Below are 14650 nucleotides of genomic sequence, written 5' to 3' on the forward strand. Positions count from 1 at the left end.
TACTTCTTCTGCTGCTAGCATCTCCAAAATGTTATCTTTAGAGTTCATCTCTACAAGGATTTTTTTCGACCTGGAGAAGTCTATTGTGTTGAATTTTTGCCATCTCCAGATAATCATTTTTTTTTACATGGGGAAGTGTTCTTATTCTCTAATGTTGGTTCTTCTTTATGCTGGATTATTTGTGCAAACTTCATCGGGATTCCCTTTGATAAAAATGGATCATCCGTTGTTTGTGAGCCTACATGTTTTTTCTCAACCTGGGCATTAAGGTTTGGCAATTCATTTTTTACAGTTGATGCTGCTCTTAGATGGCAATCCAAATGGTATTTATGGCATGCTTCCTGCGCCAGGATGTATCCTTCAATTTTTGCCAATCGTGAGGTATTTGTAGTCAAGTCCTTTTTTATCTCTTATAGCAAGAGATGGGAATATTCATGACCTCGATCAAGGGGTTGAGTATTCTTGTGAATATCGGTAGATCTTTAATATTGTGATCAAGAAGTTCATCTTCAAGGTTTTCTTGTGAAAGGGGTAATTCAGGCAAATTAGAAAAGTTAAACACTGGGACAGATGTGTTTAAATTCGAGCGTACAGAAGTTGGTTTTTGTGGTTTTGGATCGTGGGAGAATTTCGCAGAAGGCGAGCTAGTCGAGAGGAATTGTAACTTTTGTGCAAAGTGTTGCTCTTTTTGTTCGTGGTCAGAGCGGGGACTCTTTGCCTCCTTAACACTAGGTTTGTGAAAGTGTACATGTTCTCTACAGATCCTGTGAATGGAAACTGGAGTAGAGGGACCAAGAGATAAGCGTACTCTTTTATCCAGTTCGGCCATAATTACAGGAGCAAGCATAGATATATCTGATATGGGAAAATATTTATCTTCATGTATTTCTGCTGTTATTTTATGTTCCTTGAATAAATTGACATCTGCAGCAAATGGGTCATTTGTAATGTTCCCGTTCGCTTTTTTTAATGAACATATTTCTTTTACACCTAAATTAGTATCTTGACTATCAGGTGGCAAACTTTTCTCGATGGTGGGAATGATTTCCTCAGAATGAGATGACATCGATAGAAAAGAAGGTTTCCAATTGAGGGAAAAAGAGGGACTATTCTTTTTTTTTAATTTACATTTTTTGGGGATTCAGTTGTGGGCTGTGTTTTGGAAGAGCAGTCCTTCCGCTTTTTGCCATTTCTCAGAACCGACTCCATAAAAAGTATGTAAAGATGAGGTTTGTTACAGAAAACACCTAGAACAAATTTTCGGTCAATGCAAGTGGTTATTGGTTTCCTACTCTATCCACTTCCCGAACACGATTTGTTCATACCTATTTTTACAACAGAATAGAGAAGGTCCCCTTCAAATTATGAAAAATGAACTCTCCAGGAAAATTCCATCTATTTCCAGGACTTCAGAGGACCCCGCTCCCGACACCGCAAACCGTGAACAGTAAACAGTACTTAAAGTACTTACACGGTGCGCGCGCGGGTGTGCAGACCTCTGGGTAAATAAAGGGTCACAGGGGGGCATGACCACCACAAGGGAGGGGTCAACAAACACTGGTCCTTGAAAGGAAACAAGAAAAAGAAAAAAAAACAACGTTTCAGAAAATTGTCGTAGTAGCACAGGTGAAAAATTCTCTGTACTAATGTGCACAACGTGCACTATAAGCACAACGTGCACAACAGGCACATCATGCACCACAGGCACAGCGTGCCGAGTCAGTCACCTTTTTTCCTTTTTGGTGGGCCAGGCAATCAGTGGTGTCTCTTCCAAAGACGTCCTCCAGACGGGCGTATACGTACGCCGTAACGAAGGCTCAGCAATGCAAAATCCTGGCAGTGAAGAGGTCCACCTGCAGTATCGTGCCAGTAAACAGTACTTAAAGTACTTACACAGTGCGCGCGCGGGTGCGCAGACCTCTGGGTAAATAAAGGGTCACAGGGGGGCGTGACCACCACAGTGGAGGGATCAACAAACACTGGTCCTTGAAAGGAAACAAGAAAAAGAAAAAAAAAACTTTTCAGAAATTGACGTAATAGCACAGGTGAAAAATTCTCTGTACTAACGTGCACAACAGGCACAACATGCACCACAGGCACAGCGTGCCGAGTCAGTCACCTCTTTTCCTTTTTGGTGGGCCAGGCAATCAGTGGTGTCTCTTCCAAAGACGTCCTCCAGACAGGCGTATACAAACGCTGTAACGAGGGCTCGGCAATGCAAAATCCTGGCAGTGAAGAGGTCCACCCGTAGTATCGTGCCAGTAAACAGTACTTAAAGTACTTACACGGGGCGCGCGCGGGTGCCTAGACCTCTGGGTAAATAAAGGGTCACAGGGGGGCGTGACCACCACAGGGGAGGGATCAACAAACACTGGTCCTTTTTTTCCTTTTTGGTGGGCCAGGCAATCAGTGGTGTCTCTTCCAAAGACGTCCTCCAGACGGGCGTATACGAACGCCGTAACGAGGGCTCAGCAATGCAAAATCCTGGCAGTGAAGAGGTCCACCCGCAATATCGTGCCAGTAAACAGTACTTAAAGTACTTACACGGTGCGCCAAGATGTTGTTTCCACAGTGGTCCCCCCCACATTCCTGACTGATAACCAATCTAGGGTATGACCCTTTATGTGCGAGGGATCCGAGTTTTGTATATGGATGTCCATATTCTACAACATGAGTTCTAATTCCATGGCTAGTTTATCCTTAGGATCTCCCTTCCAACGGCTGAAATCACCCAACGGTGCAGTGGTGTAGTTTATTTAGCAGGGATAGCAGCTGGCCAATGTGTCTATTGAAAGCGGGCACATCTCTATGGCCGGTCTGTATACTAAGACAAAGTTCACACTGTTATTGTGCATGGGGGTGATTTTTAGATGTAAGACATCACACCCCTTGTAATAAATCTTAATTTTATACATCCCTAGATTTTTCCTACAGATTATAGCCACTCCTCCCCCAATGCCCCCATCTGGTTTTCCAAAAGAAAAATGCAATATGGAGGAGTTGCTTGATCGATCTTCGGCCCATATGAGTCCAACAACCATGTCTCCGTCAGACACATAATGTCTATGTGGTTATCAACAATGTAATCGGCGATGCCCTCTACGTGTTTCAGAAGTGACCTTGTGTTTAAAGGGGAGAGTTTTACCAGTTTAGGGTCTAAAGACCTGCTCCCTCACTCATACCTGGCATACTACAAAACGCCTTAAACTTCCCAGCCTGTGGCCCGTTGCCAACATGGTTGAGAGGGATATTTCCCACCTCAAAACCACTAACAGTCTGTATTTGGCCATTTCAGCCCTTTCTAGGGGGAATAGGGGATTAGGTAAATGAACAGTGGGTGAAGATGACTTCACTGGTCCGCTATCACTGGCGAAGTTGGGCATAGTCACAGATTCCTTACTCACCGGCTGCTTATCGAGACAGCAATGTGTATGCAAGAATCAGACCCTGTGTACCGGGAGCGGCGAGCTGTTAAGCTCGGCCCAGCGCGGACTTGCGCAGACTTGTTGAACCCTGACGTGCCGGCGCTGACGCGCCTGACCCAACCCAATATCCACACACAGAACTACAATCCCAAAAGGGATTAGTAGTTCCTTTAGCGTGAGTCGAGTAACGGTCGCAGGGAGGCTCAGAAAAGCCTTCCTGGCGTCTTAAATACAACAATTGGGCAGATACAGGAGTACTAACAATTATTCAAGTGTTTACAGTCAAATCACGTTATTTTTAAAAACGGAACAAAATTCCGTCAATAAAATTGCAATAAAGCCTCAACAGTCCCTCTAATAGCAGCAATGTACAGATTAAAATGCGTAATGCAGAAGAGAAGAAGAAAGGTAAGCACGAGAGCAGCATGTTTTGTTTAAATGGACCAGACTTGCTTAACCCTGACGCGCTGGCGCTAACGCGCCTGACCCGACCCAAATGTACGTTGGTCCTACAGCGGCAGGTACTGGTTCAGAAATGGGGTGTGTGGCTGGGGTATTTGAAATTCCCACTGCCTTAACTATTTCAGGAAACAAATGGATGTCTGGAAATCAGTCAGACTGAATGGAGGACTGACAATCACCTGTGTCAACTAAACTAGAGATTGCTAGTCCATCAATCTTGCCCTGCACATACAGCCTATCCTGATCTATGGTTACCAATGGATGTATAGTGAGGTTTCCTCTTAGGTTGTCTCACTATCATTATCATTATTATTACTGAGTCTGGTGTGTTTTATTCAGGGTGACATTCGGTACAGCGGGTTCAGGAAAAGTGCTGTACCCGGGAGGGGTAAGAGGATTGGTACACTGGAGACTGTACAGCACTCAGTGCCGTACCTGCTTCTAATAATTACACAACATCTGTCCTATAGATTTCCCAGGCTGTCCCAGTTGATTCCTATTTGGTGTTCCTCTTTACCTCCCTCTCGCTCTACCTCCGAAACCAGCCTCCCCTCCTGACTTGTGGTTCCTTGCTCCTGCAGATTCTGTAACAATAGCTGCACGAGCTTACATTTATTTATTTTATGTTATTGTTTATTTATACAGGGCTTATACACAGGTGGCGCGCTTCAAAACGCTTCAAGGCGGGAAGGGAACAAGGGAGTACAGTAATCATTCTTAGGCCTTGAAGTTTCTGAATTATCTAACTGAAAAACTAGCACACTAGGCCTGACGGCATTTCTCCTAGTGCAAGTGTATGAAGGTTTACAGTAGCGACCAAGCTAGGAAGGGGGGACAGGACAGACACACGTACTGGTCCTAATACATTTAGGTCATGCATGTGTACAGACGGAAGTGTGAGGAAGGGGAGGGGATGGGGGGATCTAACGCGTCCACTCTAGTAGGGCCCTGGGTTAAGTGCAGAGAGGAAGCCCCGCTCATTGAGTGTAAGCTGAAAGTGAAGTAATGCTGAACATAGTGCAGTGGCCCGGAGCAAGTGCAAAAGACTGACAGGGGAGACTGGGACCTGTAAGGCTCTGGAGGTGAATCAGGCAACCAGTCAGAAAAAAACTGAAGAGTTAGGGAGGAGAAAGAGGAAGGAAGGTGGAGAGAAGGAGGAAGAGAAAAGGAAGGTCTTGAGGAGTTTCCGGAACTTAAGGTGCTCTGGCTCAAGACAGCGAGAGCCAGGGAGGCTGTTACAGAGGGAGGCACCTGCAGAGGATAAAGATTTACCCCCAAATCTCTGTTTGTGAAAGTGGCTCACCCGCAGAGAGTTGTAGGAGGTCGAGCGGAGGTCTCTAGAGGGAGAGTATGTAAGAAGAGAGCGTTGTAGATTGTACGGGCCCAGCCCCAGAAAGCCTTGTGGACTATGCAGAGGGTCTTGAACTTGATCCTTGCAGCCACAGTGAGCCAGTGGAGGTATTTCAGCGCCGGAGAGATGTGGTCCCTGACTTGAGGCCAAGGATAAGTCTTGCGGTTCTGTTCTGGATGAGTTGTAGAGGACGGAGAGTAGAAGTAGGAAGATTGAGAAAGAGGCTGTTGCAATAGTCCAGTCTAGAGAGAACCAGGGCTCTAGAGGTGGTGAGCCTCTGGGTGAAAGCGAGAAATGTAGAATACCTCTGAGGAGGTGCAGTTGGTAGTGGGAGATTTTGGAGATGTCTGAGATGTGAGAAAAGAAGGAGAGAGTGGAGTCTAAAGATTACCCCTACATTTCTTGCCTCATTGGTAGGTGAGGGCGCAGCACACCAAGACTGAATTGCAGATAGATAGGGATGAGCGAGGAGGAGGAGGAGGCTGAGGGTAGCCTGAAAGAGAGCAGCGTGTTATCCGCATAACACTGAAAGTTACTAGTAAAGGTAGACATCCTGTGGGCCAAGGGGGCCATGTAGATATTGAAGAACCAGGGGATAGGTTACATCCCTGGGGGACACCACAAGTTGAGAGAGTGATAGAGAAGAAAAAGGACCCAAGTGCCACCTGGGAGGGCTGGTCAGAGAGAAAGGAGGCGAGCCACGCCAGGGCCTGATCTGTGATGCTCAGGGTATCCCGGAGATGGGTGATCAGGATGTTGTGGTTTACCGTATCGAAAGCAGAAGAGAGCTTGTGAAGAATGAGGACAGAGGGAGAGTTAGAGTCAAGATTTGAGAGCAGGTCTTCACGGGTGTTCAGAAGAGCAGTTTCCGCATAGCTCTCAACAGTTTGTATCGCAAAGGCGGGTGAAAACACCCGATTTTATTTTTGGCGTGTGAGAGGCCCATTGAAATGACTGGGCGTGCTGGAGGCTTGGCGGGTGAATCGGCTGTTTACAAGGCGGGTGACACCCGCCAAAAGCGTGTGAGTTGAGAGCTATGGTTTCCGTGCCTCTGGATGCTCTAAAGCCAGAATGATGGTCATGGAGACAACCAACAGATTCAGTGTGGAGGGTAAATTGACTTATACCGAGCTTCTCCAGGAGTTTTCCTAGGAAAGGGGTGATGGAGATTGGGCGATAATTTGTGGGAATAGACGGGTCAGCGGAGGGTTTGTTGAGGAGAGGGTGCACAAGAGAGTGCTTGAGAGGAGAGGGGAAAAACTACAGTGGCGAAAGAGAGGTTGCAGAGGTCGGCCAAGGCTGGAGTGAGAGTGTCAATATTGTCCTTGATGGTTTTGGAGGGGCAGGGGTCCAGCTGTTTGGAAGAGGCTTTCATAGGCCAGACTTGTCTAGTGACCTCATCAGGTGTGACAGGGGAGCCGGAGGAGAGACAAGGGGCAGGGGTAGATGTGGCTGAGGGGGGCCCAAGAGATGTTGGTGCAGGAGGAGGAGCAGAAGAGAGAGAGAACACGATGGCCTGTGTTTTGGTGGTGAAATGTACAGCCAGGGCCGAGCAAAGGGCCTATGTGGGTGCACTAGAGGATGTGGCTGCAGTAGGGTTGGCCAGTTCCTTGCAGACTTTGAAAAGTTTGGCCGTCAATATTCTTTTTCTTCTGTTCTTGGCACTCTACACAGTGATTCACCAGTGGCATTAATTCTGATAAGGTTATTTTTTGCTACCCTATACAAACGTTTAAGTGAGTTTGGAACTTGGGTTGCAGACCAGAGACAAAATAGTTGGCTATCACCTCTCGGGCATTTCATCCAATTTTGTGATGCCTGACTGCTGCGTGGATACTACTTTCATTTGGTCTAAATAATCAGCTGGGCATTTCCCCTTATTTTGTCAGCACTTACTTGTCTTACCCTAATGGGTCTTTCTGGGACATACCTCAGAGATAGCAGCTATGATTTCATTCCAAGCCTATTGCAAGGTATCTCCTATTCCAATATTCCAGGATCTGCTGCTGGCCATTGGGCTTGTAAAGTGAGCCCCAGTCTGACCTCTGCAGGAATAATTATTTTCATGAGCTGGTTCATGTCAGCTTGGTAGGATTGTAGCATTGGATAACGATTTAGAGCTCTGCAGTAAAACGCGGAAGCTCCTTTCAGATAATCAGGAAATCTTTGGCCATGCTTCTCAAGTCATCCAGAGTCCATGAGACATGCACGACATGAATAGTTTTACGTCTGTATCACCTCCCTCCTCCCCAAGATCCTGCCCCAGAATACTGTCCCATCCATAATTTGTACCGCCTCTACTCAGCGATGTGGTGAAAGGGGAAGCAACAGAAATGTGTGTGAATCTCAGGCCTTTGCCCCTCCACCCCCCCGAAACTAGGGACAGAGGTTCATTAGCATTTGCTGTGGATTGACTGACTGCCAGTATTGGAGGTGGTTTGGGTTGTTGAACAACTGACTGTACACCCTGCGGAGCCAGCGTGCATACATGACCCTGAAAGGAGTCAACATCATGCGTTGTCCTTGCACTGGATGTAACGCTCACCTGACTCCCACGGAGGCGCTGCCTGGTTCGCGCTGCTGTGACCTCTTCTAAGGTGATGCGCAGGGTTCGGAAGACGGACAGTACCGGGCCCCCAAATCTGGCTTGTCTGGCTCGCAGAAGTATCCTTCTGTAGGCGAAAATAGGGGATTAACTGTCTGCTGGGTAATGCAATCAGCCTCCCACTTTCCCCTCTCACCCTCCTCGAAACCCTTCTGTGATTCCTCGTAGTGTCTCACCTTAGGGTCTGGAAGGACGAGCTCTCCATCCTGCTTTTGATGCAGGGGCGCGTTGGTATCCAGTTACTTCACTGGATTTTCAGATTGGTGAGAACCAAACTTGCTTGGCTTCCAGGTAAGTTTTTTGATAAGAGGTTCCCCTTGTGTCCATGCATTAATGTACTAATGCTAATGTCTTTTTCCCCATAGGGGCCGGGGTACGGAATGCCGGGGAACAGGCACCGACCCGAGATGAGAGGTGAAATCCTTGTAGAAATCAGTTAAGTCTTTAATGAGCGTTTTTTGGTAATGTCTTTTCATTCGCTCATTAACGCTGATGTCTCTTTTCCCCTTAGAGGCCGGGGTCCGTAAATGCCAGGATGCGGCGCGGACCCGAAATGAAGAGAGAATGAATCAACAGGTAAGTCTTAACATGGAGATTTAGCTTTCCTTATTCCCTTCTCTCTCTCACCTTTTGTTCTGGTCTTTTTCTCCCTAGGCGCTGGGGCGTGACTGCGAATCCGGATGATCGCTGCTGAACATGGAGGCGCCCTGTAATGGTGAGTGGAATGCGGCGCTGCAGCGATCGACGCGATGAGCTTTTAAATAAAAGTCTTCCTTTTCAGGATTGTCGGCGAGATGTCTCCGGGATGCGGATTTAGCAGGTAAGGACTTTTCCTTCTTCTGTTCTCTTCTTCTCTTCCTTTGCAGGTGATCCAGGATGCTGGCAGGCGTGGCAGAAGTCAGGATGCAGGAGCAGACACGGTGAGCGTCCAGCTGCTAGATGCAGAACAATGCGAAGCACGTGTGGCTGTTCGGGTGGGGTTTAAATAGCCTTGGAAGAAGTTCCAGGTATGTATCCTTCCTCCAATCAGGTATGTATCCTTCCCCGGCCACGCCCGGATGGTAAATTAGTCCCACAGGCAAAGTAGTTCCTTTCAGGCCTCAAGGAGGCCGGGATCCTGCAGCATGGTCTGCATCAGGTAAGCGCACCCAAGCACTTCCATAATGAGCCTGGCGCCTATGGAGCCAGGACTGATGTCTTTTATGAGCCTGGCATCATAGGCGCCAGGACACTGTCCAAAGGGCCCCTATATGGGGTTGCTGGGTCCTTCCTTGGGGACTGGATGTCCACTTTCGGGGACGCAGGGCTTGAACCGGCTCCCCGGGAGCGGGCATCATGACAGCACTCCCCCCTAAGGCCCCTCCCAAGGTTGTTCCCTCCGGGGGTTTTGGTTTGTCTGGGAAGAGTCGGTGGAATTTCCTGACTAATCGAGGTGCATGCACATGGTCGCTGGGTTCCCACGACCTCTCCTGAGGTCTGTACCCCTTCCAATCAATTAGGTAGAACAGTTTTGGCCTAAACATTTTTGAGTCTAAAATGTTCTTCACTTCGAATTCGGGCTTGAACCGGCTCCCCGGGAGCGGGCATCATGACACTGGAGGAATTCAATAGGAAGTGGTCCACAAGTTGTCAGTACTCCCAGGTTGCACAATAGATAGCCCACAGCGGCAGAATGGTCAGGGAAATCAGACTCACGCATCAATTTTGGGTGATGAGAAACAGAGACAGGAGGAGTACGTTACTTACCTGTAACTCCTGTTCTCCAGCATTGGTATCGTTAATTGATTCACATGCTGTGAATATTCCCTGGTGTCATGCTGGGAATCCTCGGTTACCTTATATTTGCCTTGATGAAAGCAAAGAACATTTTCCATTTTGTAGGCTGTCACCCTCTTTATGGGTGCTTTTGGTCCCTACCAATGGGACCTCAAGTAGATAGTACACTAGTCCCTCCTCCTTTTAGATTATGACCCGTGATGCTGAATAGCTCAATGAGGATCAATGGTTTTCTTGTAGGGGAGAACGCAGGGTGCATGCAAATCTTTTAAAGATACCAATGCTAGAGAAGAGGAGTTACAGGTAAGCAACTTACTCCTTCTGCAGCATTGACTCTTTCATATATTCAAATGCTGTGAAAAGACTTAGTAGAAATATGTAGTAGTTGGACGAAGCACAAAGATAAAAAGCATACATTATAACTGAAAATGCGAAAGCGTACCTTATTGAAACAGACGCAGCAGGACTGGTCAACCTGTCTGAACATCTGCAGAGTGCTGCCTATCCGATTTCTGGGATGGATACGCCAGCCCACCAGGCAGCCGATGTTGTGGCCCTTGTTGAGTGAGCATGAGGAGGAGCGCTTAGAGGTTTCCCTGCTGAAACATGGCAGAAGGAAATGACCGAAGAAATCCACCATGAGATTCCCTGTTTTGAAAGTGCTTTCCCTTTATTAGCTGGCCCATAAGCGAGTAAGAGTTATGTTGAACTCCTGAAGGGCTTGGTTCTGTCGATATAATATTTAAGCATACTTTGACATCCAACAAATGTAGGGCTATCTTTACTGGAGATGCCGGTTTCTAGGAAAAGAACTGGCAAGGCCACAGTAGTATTTTTGTCAAAGTCTGTAGGGACCTTAGAAACAAAATGCTGATTAGTCATGAGGAGTACTTTAACTTTTTTTAACCTTAAACACGGGTCGCTGATTGCCAGAGCCTGGATTTCTGACACTCGCCTGACTGAAGTGATGGCCACCAGGAATGCCACCTTTCAGGAGAGGTACTTAAATTGGGCCGTGGCCACTGGCTCGAACAGATTTTTCATGAGGCCTGCTAAAACAGTGTTCAAACTCCATTCCGGAGGAATTCATTTTGTCGAGGGAAAGGTTCGGAAGAGCCCTTTAAGAAAGTGTTTCACCACTCTATTGCTATACAGCGGGCTGGTGTTACTGCATCTGGTATACCTGGAGATGGCCACCAGGAGCACTTCTATAGATGTGTGTGCCAGCACCTGCTTGGCCAAGGAGAGCAGGTATGGCAGCAGCTGTTCTGGACGGACCCGAAGTGGGTTGATGCTTTGCTGGTTGATGCTTTGCACACCAGACACAGAACCTTTTCCACTTTAAGTTGTAGGACCGGGATGTGAAAGTACATGTCCTGAAGATATAGGGATGCCATATAGTCATGGTGCTGCACCGCTTTTATGGCTTTTTGTAGGGTCACCATGGAGAATGTTTGCCTCTTTATGAATTTGTTTAATTTGCAGAGATCCAGGATGGGTCGCCACTTGCCGTCGGGTTTTCAAATGACGAAGTATCAGGAGTAAACTTCCTTTCCCCTGAATCTTTTTGGAACTCTTTCTATGGACCTTTTTAGCAGCATGTGTCGTACTTCTTTTATCAACACTTTTTTGTGGGCCGGTGCCTGGTGACTTGGGGTAATTTGAGGGATGAGCCGGGTGAACTTTAGAAGGTGGCCGTGGGTTACCACTTCTAGAACCCATTTGTCCAATGTTATGTGTCTCCAGTTGTGGGCATACTGCAAGTCCTTTCCCCCACCTGACTGTATTTTGGGTAGTAGTCATTGCTGTTGCTTCCTCTGATGGCCCCTTTGGAAGCCAGAAGGCTGTTTTCGCTGTTGTGCCTGCTTTAAGTCCTTCAATCTTTGATGCCCCTGATACAACCTTTTATACCCTTGTGAGTAGTACAATGAACCCTGGCATACAATCTGCCCCCTTTGGAGGATGAGCCCGCTCTTCCTGCGGCTCAGCTGAAGGGCCGAAAAGACCAGAGGTTTTGTAGAGACATCAGAGAGCGTACTGTATCCGAGTGTGACTTTATGGCCTTTGAGGTCCTCATCTATTTTGAAGCTGAAGACGTTGTCCCCCTCAAATGTCATGTCTACTACCTTGTGCTGGACGTTTTGGCAAACATCTGTGCACCTAAGCCAAGCTTGGCACCGTAAAACCACTCCATTGCCTACCTGCTTAGACCCTGTTTCAGCAAGGTCCACTGCCATGTTTATGCTGTGGTTGGAAGCCTCTTCGCCATCCTTGAGGATTGCTCTGGCTTCCTTACTCTTGTCCTCCAGGAGATGTTAGAGTATGGGTGTATGCCACATCTCCCGATCATAGCGGCGATAATAGCTAGGCTTCAGGGCTTTTATGATGGTCGCCCCAATTGCTAAAACCTTTTCTGCCAAAAGTATCCTGTTTGTGGTCCTTGTTGTCAGGGGGCACTGCACGGTTTTGCTTGTTTGACTTGGCCATGGGGCCTATTCTGCAGACACCACCGATTCGGGTGATGGGTGTGAGGTAAGACACTTTGGTGTGGAGTCTGGAGGGTTATACTTTTTATCTAACCGTTTTAGCCTTCCTGCCATACGTGACTGAGGATCGGTATGGAGACTACCTCCTTTCTTCTTTTTCCCATATGATTGTATAGGAAACACTCTTTTCTGTCCTCAGAAGCAATGAGGCCAAATTCCTGGCAGGCTCTTGTGACCATGGTCTGGAATGCCAAGATGTCATCTGAAGGGGAGGGCTTTGAGGCCTCCTCCTTTGTTGGGTTTTCCAGAGGGGAGTCGGTATCCCAGTTGTCATCCCTTTGCGGCGTCTGCTTGAAGGTTGACGATGTGTACTGGGGGTTGTCCCCGTCATGATCCGTCAGTTGACCTTCTTCTTGTGCCTGTCATAGAGGAGGCGAAGCCCTTGTTGCTGTGATCTGGGTGACTTGCTCCTACCCCTTGTACCCTGAAGAGATCTTGGTGTCCAATGGAATCTGGATCTGGACCATAACTAGTTCTGGGAAGACCGTGTGGTAGACCGGGATGGGAGAGGGTAAGTGTTGTGCCGGTGGTACTCAGATTAGTGGCTGCACCGATGCTTGGATTGGTGGGTGCAGCGCGGGAAGCACTGGCTTTGTCAAAGCAGAGTCCAGCTGTGTAATGACCCTTGGCAGAGAAGACAGCACCTGCAAAGACAACAGGGCATGTGGATTGGTTACAGGGCTCGCATATCCATGTGGTGTGCGCCCAAGTTTCTTGGTCCTGGTGTAGGATGGAACACAGTCTCCAGCTCTTGCTGTCGTATCTGGTGTTCTGACACCTAGAGGAATGTGTCTCCCTGGAGTGGTACTTCTCTCGAAAGGGATGTGTTGCCCTCGAGAGGTAGGCCTGTCAGGCGATGCTAGAGGCTCCTGCTGCTCCTGCATTATTACACAATCCTCTGAGTCTGAGCATTACATCTGCTGCTTGTGCTGTGTCTCAAAGTGAGTATCTATATCAGGTTGTAGTATGTCAGTAGATTTTTAAATAAACAATAAGTATAGTAGATTTAATGAGGAGAAAATGCGAGGACTCCCATCAGCTTTAACACACGGTTAGAATCTGAAGGGAGGAGGAGGAGGAACTACTGGAGGTCCCATTGGTGGGGACCAAGAACACCCATAAGGAGGGTGACAGCCTCAACACAGAAAGGTTTCTTTGCTTTCAGCAAGGGAAACTCAAGGTAACCGAGGATTCCCAGCCTGATGTCCGGGAATATGCACACCATGTGAATCTATGAAAGATCCATTGTTAGAGAATTATTGTCGTCTTGCAAGACAAGAAAACCAGAGTCCTGCATCTATCAGGAATGTAACCTGTCCCACCCTCTACACCCTTCACCTTGATAGGTCACTAGTCACCTGATCGATTCAAAACCTAAGAGTATTCTGGAAATCACCACTAGGCCTTCTGCCAGAAGCATCCCGTCTGCTGCTAATACAACACATCCTTTCATTCATATTTTGTCCTTCCTTGATATAGACTTCTGGTTACTGTGTCACATGAGTTCTTCTTAGATACATCCTGCCGAGAGGCGTTTACACCCGTCCTATCATGTCATAATTTGAGCTTTCTAAGCGATCCTATGTGTAGACATGCATGTGTAGATATGTGCCCAGATTCACAATAGCATAAAAACAAAACTGAATAATTGAGTACTGAAAATGCACAACAAAACCCAGCTTTATTCAAAACACAGAATATCGGCAGGGACAGCATACAAGCAGCTCTCAACATTACAATGAGTGGGAGTGGATTTTGTACTAAAAATACATCAGCAATGACGTCATAATATGATATCAGTTACAAAACATATAGGTGGTTAGGATTGGTTAATCTATTAAGCTACATATGGATTACATAGGTGGTACTTTTCTCGTTGTTGTTTACATTTCTAATGGCTCCTCTTGAGCCCAGCACATCATAGATAATATGTCCTTAATTGGGTTGGGGTTGGTGCAAAGAGAGATCTCTTAGTGCTAAACGATGTCCCGAGTTGCATGGGGAGCAGAGGTTGTTAGCCAGGGCTCCTGGTGGTCATCACAGGTTGGTACTTGCTGTCTGATGTATGCCGCGTTCACTATCCTGATCCGATGCCATACTTCGTGCCATCCACATGCTGATTCGACCCATTGCTGTGGATCACCTCATTGAACCTGATCACTGGCTCGGCCTTCATGGGAGCAACTGACTCAAGGGCTGATTCGACATGCAGGTGGCCATCAACTCACCATCGAGAATGCCCCCTCAACCCAGCAGAAGCATAATTTCAGCAGCGACTTGACCAGGTCCCCAACTGTTGGAAAAAATGGTTGAATGCTGACTCCCAATGGGAGCCTACACCTTCGAACCGGTTCAACTCTGACCACCAGTGAGATCACATGAACTTGAACATCTCGAAATCAGTTTGGTTGCAGGTAAAGTACAGAGACTCAAAGCCCGATGGTGTGGAGCATGCAAGACAATAATTAAAGGTACTGTGAAGAGG

General features: G+C 47.3%; 1 protein-coding gene across 3 annotated transcripts in view; it reads right to left on the reverse strand.

The window, feature by feature from the left end:
* Positions 1-14650, reverse strand: part of SCUBE1 (signal peptide, CUB domain and EGF like domain containing 1) — a 2600196-nt gene that overhangs the window by 969008 nt on the left and 1616538 nt on the right. The gene's annotated exons all lie outside the window — the stretch shown is intronic.

This window comes from Ambystoma mexicanum, chromosome 12 (assembly GCF_040938575.1).
Source record: "Ambystoma mexicanum isolate Mex_15411 chromosome 12, UKY_AmexF1_1, whole genome shotgun sequence".
Lineage (NCBI taxonomy): Eukaryota > Metazoa > Chordata > Amphibia > Caudata > Ambystomatidae > Ambystoma > Ambystoma mexicanum.